At 37.0% G+C, this 15664-nt stretch overlaps 1 protein-coding gene across 2 annotated transcripts in view; it reads right to left on the minus strand.

Moving 5' to 3' along the window:
- Window positions 1-15664, minus strand: part of LOC127935437 (gastrula zinc finger protein XlCGF57.1-like) — a 193884-nt gene that overhangs the window by 112609 nt on the left and 65611 nt on the right. The gene's annotated exons all lie outside the window — the stretch shown is intronic.

Consider the following 15664-nt stretch of genomic DNA (forward strand, 5'->3'; position numbering starts at 1 on the left):
ATCACACCAACAAAATATTTAGTAGTTCATCAAGTCTGAAAACACACAAGATATTCCACACTGGAGTGAAATGTTATAAGTGTTCACACTGACAAAAGATTCAGTGATTCATCAAGTCTGAAAACACAGGAGATGATCCACACTGGAGTGAAAGGTTATAAGTGTTCACACTGAAAAAAGATTCAGTAAATCATCAAGTCTGAAAACACATGAGATGATCCACACTGAAGTGAAAAGTTATAAGTGTCCACACTGTGACAAAAGATTCAGTAATTCATCAAGTCTGAAAACACACGAGATGATCCACACTGGAGTGAAATATTATAAGTGTTATACCATGACAAAAGATTCAGTAATTCATCAAGTCTGAAAACACACGAGTTGATCCACACTGGAGTGAAATGTTATAAGTGTTCACACTGTGACAAGAGATTCAGTAATTCATCAAGTCTGAAAACACACGAGATGATCCACACTGGAGTGAAATATTATGTGTTATACCGTGACAAAAGATTCATTAATTCATCAAGTCTGAAAACACACGAGTTGATCCACACTGGAGTGAAATGTTATAAGTGTTCACACTGTGACAAGAGATTCAGTAATTCATCAAGTCTGAAAACACACGAGATGATCCACACTGGAGTGAAATATTATGTGTTATACCGTGACAAAGGATTCAGTAATTCATCAAGTCTGAAAACACACGAGATGATCCACACTGGAGTGAAATATTATGTGTTATACCGTGACAAAAGATTCAGTAAATCATCAAGTCTGAAAACACATGAGATGATCCACACTGGAGTGAAATGTTATAAGTGTTCATACTGTGACAAGAGATTCAGTAATTCATGAAGTCTGAAAACACACGAGTTGATCCACACTGGAGTGAAATGTTATAAGTGTTCACACTGTGACAAAAGATTCAGTAATTCATCAAGAGACAAGAGATTCAGTAATTCATCAAGTCTGAAAACACACGAGTTGATCCACACTGCAGTGAAACGTTATAAGTGTTCACACTGTGACAAAAGATTCAGTAATTCATCAAGTCTGAAAACAGAGGAAATGATCCACACTGGAGTGAAATATTGTAAGTGTTCACAATGACAAATGATACAGTGATTCATCAAGTCTGAAAACATAGGAGATGAATCCACACTGGAGTGAAACATTCTAAGTGTTCAGACTTTGACAAAAGATTCAGTAATTCATCAAGTCTGAAAACAGAGGAAATGATCCACACTGGAGTGAAATATTGTAAGTGTTCACAATGACAAATGATACAGTGATTCATCAAGTCTGAAAACACACGAGATGATCCACACTGGAGTGAAATGTTATAAGTGTTCACACTGTGACAAGAGATTCAGTAATTCATCAAGTCTGAAAACACACGAGATGATCCACACTGGAGTGAAATATTATGTGTTATACCGTGACAAAAGATTCAGTAATTCATCAAGTCTGAAAACACACGAGATGATCCACACTGGAGTGAAATGTTATAAGTGTTCACACTGACAAAAGATTCAGTAAATCATCAAGTCTGAAAACACATGAGATGATCCACACTGGAGTGAAATGTTATAAGTGTTCACACTGTGACAAGAGATTCAGTAATTCATCAAGTCTGAAAACACACGAGTTGATCCACACTGGAGTGAAATGTTATAAGTGTTCACACTGTGACAAGAGATTCAGTAATTCATCAAGTCTGAAAACACACGAGATGATCCACACTGGAGTGAAATATTATGTGTTATACCGTGACAAAAGATTCATTAATTCATCAAGTCTGAAAACACACGAGTTGATCCACACTGGAGTGAAATATTATGTGTTATACCGTGACAAAGGATTCAGTAATTCATCAAGTCTGAAAACACACGAGATGATCCACACTGGAGTGAAATATTATGTGTTATACCGTGACAAAGGATTCAGTAATTCATCAAGTCTGAAAACACACGAGATGATCCACACTGGAGTGAAATATTATGTGTTATACCGTGACAAAAGATTCAGTAAATCATCAAGTCTGAAAACACATGAGATGATCCACACTGGAGTGAAATGTTATAAGTGTTCACACTGTGACAAGAGATTCAGTAATTCATCAAGTCTGAAAACACACGAGTTGATCCACACTGGAGTGAAATGTTATAAGTGTTCACACTGTGACAAAAGATTCAGTAATTCATCAAGAGACAAGAGATTCAGTAATTCATCAAGTCTGAAAACACACGAGTTGATCCACACTGCAGTGAAACGTTATAAGTGTTCACACTGTGACAAAAGATTCAGTAATTCATCAAGTCTGAAAACAGAGGAAATGATCCACACTGGAGTGAAATATTGTAAGTGTTCACAATGACAAATGATACAGTGATTCATCAAGTCTGAAAACATAGGAGATGAATCCACACTGGAGTGAAACATTCTAAGTGTTCAGACTTTGACAAAAGATTCAGTAATTCATCAAGTCTGAAAACAGAGGAAATGATCCACACTGGAGTGAAATATTGTAAGTGTTCACAATGACAAATGATACAGTGATTCATCAAGTCTGAAAACACACGAGATGATCCACACTGGAGTGAAATGTTATAAGTGTTCACACTGTGACAAGAGATTCAGTAATTCATCAAGTCTGAAAACACACGAGATGATCCACACTGGAGTGAATATTATGTGTTATACCGTGACAAAAGATTCAGTAATTCATCAAGTCTGAAAACACACGAGATGATCCACACTGGAGTGAAATGTTATAAGTGTTCACACTGACAAAAGATTCAGTAAATCATCAAGTCTGAAAACACATGAGATGATCCACACTGGAGTGAAATGTTATAAGTGTTCACACTGTGACAAAAGATTCAGTAATTCATCAAGAGACAAGAGATTCAGTAATTCATCAAGTCTGAAAACACACGAGTTGATCCACACTGGAGTGAAATGTTATAAGTGTTCACACTGTGACAAAAGATTCAGTAATTCATCAAGAGACAAGAGATTCAGTAATTCATCAAGTCTGAAAACAGAGGAAATGATCCACACTGGAGTGAAATATTGTAAGTGTGCAAAATGACAAATGATACAGTGATTCATCAAGTCTGAAAACACAGGAAATGAATCCACACTGGAGTGAAACATTCTAAGTGTTCAGACTTTGACAAAAGATTCAGTAATTCATCAAGTCTGAAAACAGAGGAAATGATCCACACTGGAGTGAAATATTATAAGTGTTATACTGTGACAAGAGATTCAGTAATTCATCAAGTCTGAAAACACACAAGATGATCCACACTGGAGTGAAATATTATGTGTTATACCGTGACAAAAGATTCAGTAATTCATCAAGTCTGAAAACACACGAGTTGATCCACACTGGAGTGAAACGTTACAAGTGTTTCAAGAGAACACTTGATTCAGCAATTCATCAAGTCTGAAAACACACGAGATGATCCACACTGGAGTGAAATGTTATAAGTGTTCACACTGACAAAAGATTCAGTAAATCATCAAGTCTGAAAACACATGAGATGATCCACACTGGAGTGAAATATTATAAGTGTTCACACTGTGACAAGAGATTCAGTAATTCATCAAGTCTGAAAACACACGAGTTGATCCACACTGGAGTGAAATGTTATAAGTGTTCACACTGTGACAAAAGATTCAGTAATTCATCAAGAGACAAGAGATTCAGTAATTCATCAAGTCTGAAAACACACGAGTTGATCCACACTGCAGTGAAACGTTATAAGTGTTCACACTGTGACAAAAGATTCAGTAATTCATCAAGTCTGAAAACAGAGGAAATGATCCACACTGGAGTGAAATATTGTAAGTGTGCACAATGACAAATGATACAGTGATTCATCAAGTCTGAAAACACAGGAAATGAATCCACACTGGAGTGAAACATTCTAAGTGTTCAGACTTTGACAAAAGATTCAGTAATTCATCAAGTCTGAAAACAGAGGAAATGATCCACACTGGAGTGAAATATTATAAGTGTTATACCGTGACAAGAGATTCAGTAATTCATCAAGTCTGAAAACACACGAGATGATCCACACTGGAGTGAAATATTATGTGTTATACCGTGACAAAAGATTCAGTAATTCATCAAGTCTGAAAACACACGAGTTGATCCACACTGGAGTGAAACGTTACAAGTGTTTCAAGAGAACACTTGATTCAGCAATTCATCAAGTCTGAAAACACACGAGATGATCCACACTGGAGTGAAATGTTATAAGTGTTCACACTGACAAAAGATTCAGTAAATCATCGAGTCTGAAAACACATGAGATGATCCACACTGGAGTGAAATGTTATAAGTGTTCACACTGTGACAAGAGATTCAGTAATTCATCAAGTCTGAAAACACACGAGTTGATCCACACTGGAGTGAAATGTTATAAGTGTTCACACTGTGACAAGAGATTCAGTAATTCATCAAGTCTGAAAACACACAAGTTGATCCACACTGGAGTGAAATGTTATAATTGTTCACACTGTGACAAAAGATTCAGTAATTCATCAAGAGACAAGAGATTCAGTAATTCATCAAGTCTAAATACACGAGTTGATCCACACTGCAGTGAAACGTTATAAGTGTTCACACTGTGACAAAAAATTCAGTAATTCATCAAGTCTGAAAACAGAGGAAATGATCCACACTGGAGTGAAATATTGTAAGTGTTCTCAATGACAAATGATACAGTGATTCATCAAGTCTGAAAACACAGGAGATGAATCCACACTGGAGTGAAACATTCTAAGTGTTCAGACTGTGACAAAAGATTCAGTAGTTCATCAAGTCTGTAAACAGAGGAAATGATCCACACTGGAGTGAAATATTGTAAGTGTTCACAATGACAAAAGATACAGTGATTCATCAAGTCTGAAAACACAGGAGATGATCCACACTGGAGTGAAAAGTTATAAGTTTTCACACTGAAAAAGATTCAGTGATTTATCCAGTCTGAAAACACACAAGCTGATCCACACTGGAGTGAAACGTTATGTGTTCACACTGTGACAAAATATTCAGTAATTTATCAAGTCTGAAAACACAGGAGATGATCCACACTGGAGTGAAAGGTTATAAGTGATCACACCAACAAAAGATTCAGTGATTCATCAAGTCTGAAAACACACAAGATTAATTATTTAGTGATTAATCAAGTCTGAAAACACACAAGATGATCCACACTGGAGTGAAACGTTATAAGTGTTCACACTGACAAAAGATTCAGTAATTCATAAAGTCTGAAAACACACGAGATGATCCACAATGGAGTGAAAGGTTATAAGTGATCACACCAACAAAAGATTCAGTGATTCATCAAGTCTGAAAACACACGAGATGATCCACACTGGAGTGAAACATTATAAGTTTTCACACAGTCACAAAAGATTCAGTGATTCATCAAGTCTGAAAACACACGAAATGAAACATTCAGTGATTCATCAAGTCTGAAAACACACAAGATGATCCACACTGGAGTGAAACGTTATAAGTTTTCACACTGAAAAATGATTCAGTGATTTATCAAGTCTGAAAACACACAAGCTGATCCACACTGGAGTGAAACGTTATGTGTTCACACTGTGACAAAATATTCAGTAATTTATCAAGTCTGAAAACACAGGAGATGATCCACACTGGAGTGAAAGGTTATAAGTGATCACACCAACAAAAGATTCAGTGATTCATCAAGTCTGAAAACACACGAGATTAATTATTCAGTGATTAATCAAGTCTGAAAACACACAAGATGATCCACACTGGAGTGAAACGTTATAAGTGTTCACACTGACTAAAGATTCAGTAATTCATCTAGTCTGAAAACACACAAGATGATCCACACTGGAGTGAAACATTCTAAGTGTTCAGACTTTGACAAAAGATTCAGTAATTCATCAAGTCTGAAAACAGAGGAAATGATCCACACTGGAGTGAAATATTATAAGTGTTATACCGTGACAAGAGATTCAGTAATTCATCAAGTCTGAAAACACACGAGATGATCCACACTGGAGTGAAATATTATGTGTTATACCGTGACAAAAGATTCAGTAATTCATCAAGTCTGAAAACACACGAGTTGATCCACACTGGAGTGAAACGTTACAAGTGTTTCAAGAGAACACTTGATTCAGCAATTCATCAAGTCTGAAAACACACGAGATGATCCACACTGGAGTGAAATGTTATAAGTGTTCACACTGACAAAAGATTCAGTAAATCATCGAGTCTGAAAACACATGAGATGATCCACACTGGAGTGAAATGTTATAAGTGTTCACACTGTGACAAGAGATTCAGTAATTCATCAAGTCTGAAAACACACGAGTTGATCCACACTGGAGTGAAATGTTATAAGTGTTCACACTGTGACAAGAGATTCAGTAATTCATCAAGTCTGAAAACACACAAGTTGATCCACACTGGAGTGAAATGTTATAATTGTTCACACTGTGACAAAAGATTCAGTAATTCATCAAGAGACAAGAGATTCAGTAATTCATCAAGTCTAAATACACGAGTTGATCCACACTGCAGTGAAACGTTATAAGTGTTCACACTGTGACAAAAAATTCAGTAATTCATCAAGTCTGAAAACAGAGGAAATGATCCACACTGGAGTGAAATATTGTAAGTGTTCTCAATGACAAATGATACAGTGATTCATCAAGTCTGAAAACACAGGAGATGAATCCACACTGGAGTGAAACATTCTAAGTGTTCAGACTGTGACAAAAGATTCAGTAGTTCATCAAGTCTGTAAACAGAGGAAATGATCCACACTGGAGTGAAATATTGTAAGTGTTCACAATGACAAAAGATACAGTGATTCATCAAGTCTGAAAACACAGGAGATGATCCACACTGGAGTGAAAAGTTATAAGTTTTCACACTGAAAAAGATTCAGTGATTTATCCAGTCTGAAAACACACAAGCTGATCCACACTGGAGTGAAACGTTATGTGTTCACACTGTGACAAAATATTCAGTAATTTATCAAGTCTGAAAACACAGGAGATGATCCACACTGGAGTGAAAGGTTATAAGTGATCACACCAACAAAAGATTCAGTGATTCATCAAGTCTGAAAACACACAAGATTAATTATTTAGTGATTAATCAAGTCTGAAAACACACAAGATGATCCACACTGGAGTGAAACGTTATAAGTGTTCACACTGACAAAAGATTCAGTAATTCATAAAGTCTGAAAACACACGAGATGATCCACAATGGAGTGAAAGGTTATAAGTGATCACACCAACAAAAGATTCAGTGATTCATCAAGTCTGAAAACACACGAGATGATCCACACTGGAGTGAAACATTATAAGTTTTCACACAGTCACAAAAGATTCAGTGATTCATCAAGTCTGAAAACACACGAAATGAAACATTCAGTGATTCATCAAGTCTGAAAACACACAAGATGATCCACACTGGAGTGAAACGTTATAAGTTTTCACACTGAAAAATGATTCAGTGATTTATCAAGTCTGAAAACACACAAGCTGATCCACACTGGAGTGAAACGTTATGTGTTCACACTGTGACAAAATATTCAGTAATTTATCAAGTCTGAAAACACAGGAGATGATCCACACTGGAGTGAAAGGTTATAAGTGATCACACCAACAAAAGATTCAGTGATTCATCAAGTCTGAAAACACACGAGATTAATTATTCAGTGATTAATCAAGTCTGAAAACACACAAGATGATCCACACTGGAGTGAAACGTTATAAGTGTTCACACTGACTAAAGATTCAGTAATTCATCTAGTCTGAAAACACACAAGATGATCCACACTGGAGTGAAACGTTATAAGTGTTCACACTGACAAAAGATTCAGTGATTCATCAAGTCTGAAAACACACAAGATGATCCTTAATGGAGTGAAACGTTCTAAGTGTTCACACTTTGACAAAAGATTCATTGATTCATCAAGTCTGAAAACAAACAAAAAGATCCACACTGGAGTGAAATGTTATAAGTGATCACACTGTGACAAGTGATTCAGTAATTCATCAAGTCTGAAAACACAGGAGATGATCCACACTGGAGTGAAACATTATAAGTGTTATACTGTGACAAAAGATTCAGTAATTCATCAAGTCTGAAAGCACACGAGTTGATACACACTGGAGTGAAACCTTACAAGTGTTCACACTGTCACAAAAGATTCAGTGATTCATCAAGTCTGAAAACACACGAGATGAAACATTCAGTGATTTATCAAGTCTGAAAACACACAAGATGATCCACACTGGAGTGAAACGTTATAAGTGTTCACACTTGACAAAACATTCAGTAATTCATAAACTCTGAAAACACACGAAATAATCCACAATGGAGTGAAACGTTATAAGTGTTCACACTGACAAAAGATTCAGTAATTCATAAAGTCTGAAAACACACGAAAATAACCACACTGGAGTGAATCGTTATAAGTGTTCACACTGACAAAAAATTCAGTAATTCATCTAGTCTGAAAACACACAAGATGATCCACACTGGAGTGAAACGTTATAAGTGTTCACACTGACAACAGATTCAGTGATTCATCAAGTCTGAAAACACACAAGCTAATCCGCACTGGAGAGAAATGTTATGTGTTCACACTGTGACAAGAGATTCAGTAATTCATCAAGTCTGAAAACACACGAGATGATCCACACTGGAGTGAAACGTTTTAAGTGTTCACACTGACAAAAGATTCAGTAATTCATGTAGTCTGAAAACACAAGATGATCCACACTGGAGTGAAATGTTATAAGTGTTCACACTAACAAAAGATTCAGTAATTCATCAAGTCTGAAAACACACGAGATGATCCACACTGGAGTGAAACGTTATAAGTGTTCACACTGATAACAGATTCAGTGATTCATCAAGTCTGAAAACACACAAGATGATCCACACTGGAGTGAAATGTTATAAGTGTTCACACTGTGACAAGAGATTCAGTAATTTATCAAGTCTGAAAACACACGAAATGTTACACACTGGAGTGAAATATTATAAGTGTTATACCGTGACAAAAGATTCAGTAATTCATCAAGTCTGAAAACACACGAGTTGATCCACACTGGAGTGAAACGTTACAAGTGTTTACACTGTGACAAAAGTTTCAGTAATACATCAAGTCTGAAAACACATGAGATGATCCACACTGGAGTGAAATGTTATAAGTGTTCACACTGTGACAAGAGATTCAGTAATTCATCAAGTCTGAAAACACACAAGACTCAAATGCCTGAGTTTTGAGAACGTAGCGGACGTAGAGGAGTATAATGTAAAAGGAGCTCATTCAAATATTGAGGTGCTAAACCATTCAGGGCTTTATAAGTAATAAGCAATATTTTAAAATCTATACGATGTTTGATAGGGAGCCAGTGCAGTGTGGACAGGACCGGGCTAATATGGTCATACTTCCTGGTTCTAGTAAGAACTCTTGCTGCTGAATTTTGGACTAGCTGTAGTTTGTTTACCAAGCGTGCAGAACAACCACCCAATAAAGCATTACAATAGTCTAACCTTGAAGTCATAAATGCATGGATTAACATTTCTGCATTTGACATTGAGAGCATAGGCCGTAATTTAGATATATTTTTGAGATGGAAAAATGCAGTTTTACAAATGCTAGAAACGTGGCTTTCTAAGGAAAGATTGCGATCAAGTAGCACACCTAGGTTCCTAACTGATGACGAAGAATTGACAGAGCAACCATCAAGTCTTAGACAGTATTCTAGGTTATTACAAGTAGAGTTTTTAGGCCCTATGATTAACACCTCTGTTTTTTTCTGAATTTAGCAGTAAGAAATTACTCGTCATCCAATTTTTTATATCGACTATGCATTCCATTAGTTTTTCAAATTGGTGTGTTTCACCAGGCTGCGAGGAAATATAGAGCTGCGTATCATCAGCATAACAGTGAAAGCTAACACCATGTTTCCTGATGATATCTCCCAAGGGTAACATATAAAGCGTGAAGAGTAGCGGCCCTAGAACTGAGCCTTGAGGTACTCCATACTGCACTTGTGATCGATATGATACATCTTCATTCACTGCTACGAACTGATGTCGGTCATATAAGTACGATCTAAACCATGCTAATGCACTTCCATTAATGCCAACAAAGTGTTCAAGTCTATGCAAAAGAATGTTGTGGTCAATTGTGTCAAACGCAGCACTAAGATCCAATAAAACTAATAGAGAGATACACCCACGATCAGATGATAAGAGCAGATCATTTGTAACTCTAAGGAGAGCAGTTTCAGTACTATGATACGGTCTAAATCCTGACTGGAAATCCTCACATATACCATTTTTCTCTAAGAAGGAATATAATTGTGAGGATACCACCTTTTCTAGTATCTTGGACAGAAAAGGGAGATTCAAGATTGGTCTATAATTAACTAGTTCTCTGGGGTCAAGTTGTGGCTTTTTTATGAGAGGCTTAATAACAGCCAGTTTGAAGGTTTTGGGGACATATCCTAATGACAATGAGGAATTAATAATAGTCAGAAGAGGACCTATGACTTCTGGAAGCACCTCTTTTAAGAGCTTAGATGGTATAGGGTCTAACATACATGTTGTAAGTTTAGATGATTTAACAAGTTTATACAATTCTTCCTCTCCTATAGTAGAGAATGAGTGGAACTGTTCCTCAGGGCGTCTATAGTGCACTGTCTGATGTGATACTGTAGCTGACGGCTGAATGGTTGCAATTTTATCTCTAATAGTATCGATTTTAGAAGTAAAGTAGTTCATAAAGTCATTACTGCTGTGGTGTTGGGAAATGTCAACACTTGTTGAGGCTTTATTTTTCGTTAATTTAGCCACTGTATTGAATAAATACCTGGGGTTATGTTTGTTTTCTTCTAAAAGAGAAGAAAAGTAATCACATCTAGCAGTTTTTAATGCTTTTCTGTAGGATATGCTACTTTCCCGCCAAGCAATACGAAATACCTCTAGTTTTGTTTTCCTCCAGCTGCGCTCCATTTTTCGGGCTGCTCTCTTTAGGGTGCGAGTATGCTCATTATACCATGGTGTCAAACTGTTTTCCTTAACCTTTCTTAAGCGTAAAGGAGCAACTGTATTTAAAGTGCTAGAAAAGAGAGAGTCCATAGTTTCTGTTACATCATCAAGTTGTTCTGAGGTTTTGGATATGCTAAGGAATTCGGCTACATCAGGAAGATAACTTAAAAAGCAGTCTTTTGTGGTAGAAGTGATGGTTCTTCGATACTTGTAACAAGAAGTAGAATTTACAATTTTGGCTATATGAAGTTTACACAGAACTAAATAATGATCTGAGATATCATCACTTGGCTGAATAATTTCAACACTATCAACATCAATTCCATGTGACAGTATTAAATCTAGAGTATGATTTCGACAATGAGTAGGTCCTGAAACGTGTTGTCTAACACCAATAGAGTTCAGAATGTCTATAAATGCTGATCCCAATGCATCTTTTTCATTATCGACATGGATATTAAAATCACCAACTATTAAGACTTTATCTGCAGCCAGAACTAACTCGGATGTAAAATCACCAAACTCTTTAATAAAGTCTGTATGGTGCCCTGGTGGCCTGTATACAGTAGCCAGTACAAACATAACAGGGGATTTATCATTAACATTGGTCTCTCTGGATAATGTTATTTGAAGCACTATTACTTCAAACGAGTTATACTTGAAGCCTGCCCTCTGAGAAATCCTGAAAACGTTATTATAAATTGAAGCAACTCCTCCCCCTTTGCCTTTTAGACGCGGCTCGTGTTTATAACAATAATCTTGGGGGGTGGACTCATTTAAAATAATGTATTCATCAGGTTTTAGCCAGGTTTCTGTCAAGCAGAGCACATCTATATTATGATCAGTTGTCATATTATTTACAAAAAGTGTTTTCATAGAAATGGATCTGATATTCAATAAGCCAATCTTTATCATTTGTTTATCCATATTGCATTTGTTTTTTATTTGTTGAACCTCAATTAAATTGTTAACCTTAACTTGGTTTGGACCTTTTTTGTATTTTCTAGTTCGTGGAACAGACACAGTCTCTATAGTGTGATATCTAGGTGAAAGAGTCTCTATGTGCTGAGAATTAACTGACCTCTGTGATGGGAGGCAGCTAGCAGACGGTCGGTTTAGCCAGTCTGTCTGCTTCCTGACCTGGGCCCCAGTTAGTCAAGTATAAACACTAAGACTATTTGCCATATTTCTAGACAGAAGAGTGGCGCCACCCCAGGAGGGACGAAGACCATCTCTTTTAAACAGGTCAGGTCTGCCCCAAAAGCTCGTCCAATTGTCTATATAACCTATGTTATTCTGTGGGCACCACTTAGACATCCAGCCATTGAGTGATGACAATCTGCTATGCATCTCGTCACCACGGTAAGCAGGGAGGGGACCAGAGCATGTCTGGAAACACGCGAGCTGAAACATTCAGTGATTTATCAAGTCTGAAAACACACAAGATGATCCACACTGGAGTGAAACGTTACAAGTGTTCACACTGACAAAAGATTCAGTAATTCATCAAGTCTGAAAACACATGAGATGATCCACACTGAAGTGAAATGTTATAAGTGTTCACAATGTGAGAAAAGATTCAGTAATTCATCAAGTCTGAAAACACAAGAGGTGATCCACACTGGAGTGAAACATTATAAGTGTTATACTGTGACAAAAGATTCAGTAATTCATCAAGTCTGAAAACACAAGAGGTGATCCACACTGGAGTGAAACATTAAAAGTTTTCACACAGTCACAAAAGATTCAGTGATTCATCAAGTCTGAAAACACACGAAATGAAACATTCAGTGATTCATCAAGTCTGAAAACACACAAGATGATCCACACTGGAGTGAAACGTTATAGGTTTTCACACTGAAAAAAGATTCAGTGATTTATCAAGTCTGAAAACACACAAGCTGATCCACACTGGAGTGAAAGGTTATAAGTTTTCACACTGAAAAAAGATTCAGTGATTTATCAAGTCTGAAAACTCACAAGCTGATCCACACTGGAGTGAAACGTTATGTGTTCACACTGTGTCAAAATATTCAGTAATTTATCAAGTCTGAAAACACAGGAGATGATCCACACTGGAGTGAAAGGTTATAAGTGATCACACCAACAAAAGATTCAGTGATTCATCAAGTCTGAAAACACACGAGATTAATTATTCAGTGATTAATCAAGTCTGAAAACAAACAAGATGATCCACACTGGAGTGAAACGTTATAAGTGTTCACACTGACAAAAGATTCAGTAATTCATAAAGTCTGAAAACACACGAGATGATTCACACTGGAGTGAATCGTTATAAGTGTTCACACTGACAAAAGATTCAGTAATTCATCTAGTCTGAAAACACACAAGATAATCCACACTGGAGTGAAACGTTATAAGTTGCCACACTGACAAAAGATTCAGTGATTCATCAAGTCTGAAAACATACAAGATGACCCACACTTGTATGGGAAGTCGTGGCCTAATGGTTAGAGGGTTGGACTCCCAATCGAAGGCTTGTGGGTTCTAGTCTCGGGCCGGACGGAATTGTGGGTGGGGGGAGTGCATGAACAGCTCTCTCTCCACCTTCAATACCATGACTTAGGTGCCCTTGAGCAAGGCATTGAACCCCCAACTGCCTCCCGGGCGCCGCAGCATAAATGGCTGCCCACTGCTCCGGGTGTGTGCTCACAGTGTGTGTGTTCACTGCTCTGTGTGTGTGCATTTCGGATTGGTTAAATGCAGAGCACAAATTCTGAGTATGGGTCACCATACTTGGCTGAATGTCACTTCACTTCACTTCACTGGAGTGAAACGTTACAAGTGTTCACACTGACAAAACATTCAGTAATTCATAAACTCTGAAAACACCCGAGATGATCCACACTGGAGTGAAACGTTATAAGTGTTCACACTGACCAAAGATTCAGTAATTCATCAAGTCTGAAAACACACGAGATGATCCACACTGGAGTGAATATTATGTGTTATACCGTGACAAAAGATTCAGTAATTCATCAAGTCTGAAAACACACGAGATGATCCACACTGGAGTGAAATGTTATAAGTGTTCACACTGACAAAAGATTCAGTAAATCATCAAGTCTGAAAACACATGAGATGATCCACACTGGAGTGAAATATTATAAGTGTTCACACTGTGACAAGAGATTCAGTAATTCATCAAGTCTGAAAACACACGAGTTGATCCACACTGGAGTGAAATGTTATAAGTGTTCACACTGTGACAAAAGATTCAGTAATTCATCAAGAGACAAGAGATTCAGTAATTCATCAAGTCTGAAAACACACGAGTTGATCCACACTGCAGTGAAACGTTATAAGTGTTCACACTGTGACAAAAGATTCAGTAATTCATCAAGTCTGAAAACAGAGGAAATGATCCACACTGGAGTGAAATATTGTAAGTGTGCACAATGACAAATGATACAGTGATTCATCAAGTCTGAAAACACAGGAAATGAATCCACACTGGAGTGAAACATTCTAAGTGTTCAGACTTTGACAAAAGATTCAGTAATTCATCAAGTCTGAAAACAGAGGAAATGATCCACACTGGAGTGAAATATTATAAGTGTTATACCGTGACAAGAGATTCAGTAATTCATCAAGTCTGAAAACACACGAGATGATCCACACTGGAGTGAAATATTATGTGTTATACCGTGACAAAAGATTCAGTAATTCATCAAGTCTGAAAACACACGAGTTGATCCACACTGGAGTGAAACGTTACAAGTGTTTCAAGAGAACACTTGATTCAGCAATTCATCAAGTCTGAAAACACACGAGATGATCCACACTGGAGTGAAATGTTATAAGTGTTCACACTGACAAAAGATTCAGTAAATCATCGAGTCTGAAAACACATGAGATGATCCACACTGGAGTGAAATGTTATAAGTGTTCACACTGTGACAAGAGATTCAGTAATTCATCAAGTCTGAAAACACACGAGTTGATCCACACTGGAGTGAAATGTTATAAGTGTTCACACTGTGACAAGAGATTCAGTAATTCATCAAGTCTGAAAACACACAAGTTGATCCACACTGGAGTGAAATGTTATAATTGTTCACACTGTGACAAAAGATTCAGTAATTCATCAAGAGACAAGAGATTCAGTAATTCATCAAGTCTAAATACACGAGTTGATCCACACTGCAGTGAAACGTTATAAGTGTTCACACTGTGACAAAAAATTCAGTAATTCATCAAGTCTGAAAACAGAGGAAATGATCCACACTGGAGTGAAATATTGTAAGTGTTCTCAATGACAAATGATACAGTGATTCATCAAGTCTGAAAACACAGGAGATTAATCCACACTGGAGTGAAACATTCTAAGTGTTCAGACTGTGACAAAAGATTCAGTAGTTCATCAAGTCTGTAAACAGAGGAAATGATCCACACTGGAGTGAAATATTGTAAGTGTTCACAATGACAAAAGATACAGTGATTCATCAAGTCTGAAAACACAGGAGATGATCCACACTGGAGTGAAAAGTTATAAGTTTTCACACTGAAAAAGATTCAGTGATTTATCCAGTCTGAAAACACACAAGCTGATCC

The sequence above is a fragment of the Carassius gibelio genome, chromosome A19 (assembly GCF_023724105.1).
Source record: "Carassius gibelio isolate Cgi1373 ecotype wild population from Czech Republic chromosome A19, carGib1.2-hapl.c, whole genome shotgun sequence".
NCBI classification, from domain to species: domain Eukaryota; kingdom Metazoa; phylum Chordata; class Actinopteri; order Cypriniformes; family Cyprinidae; genus Carassius; species Carassius gibelio.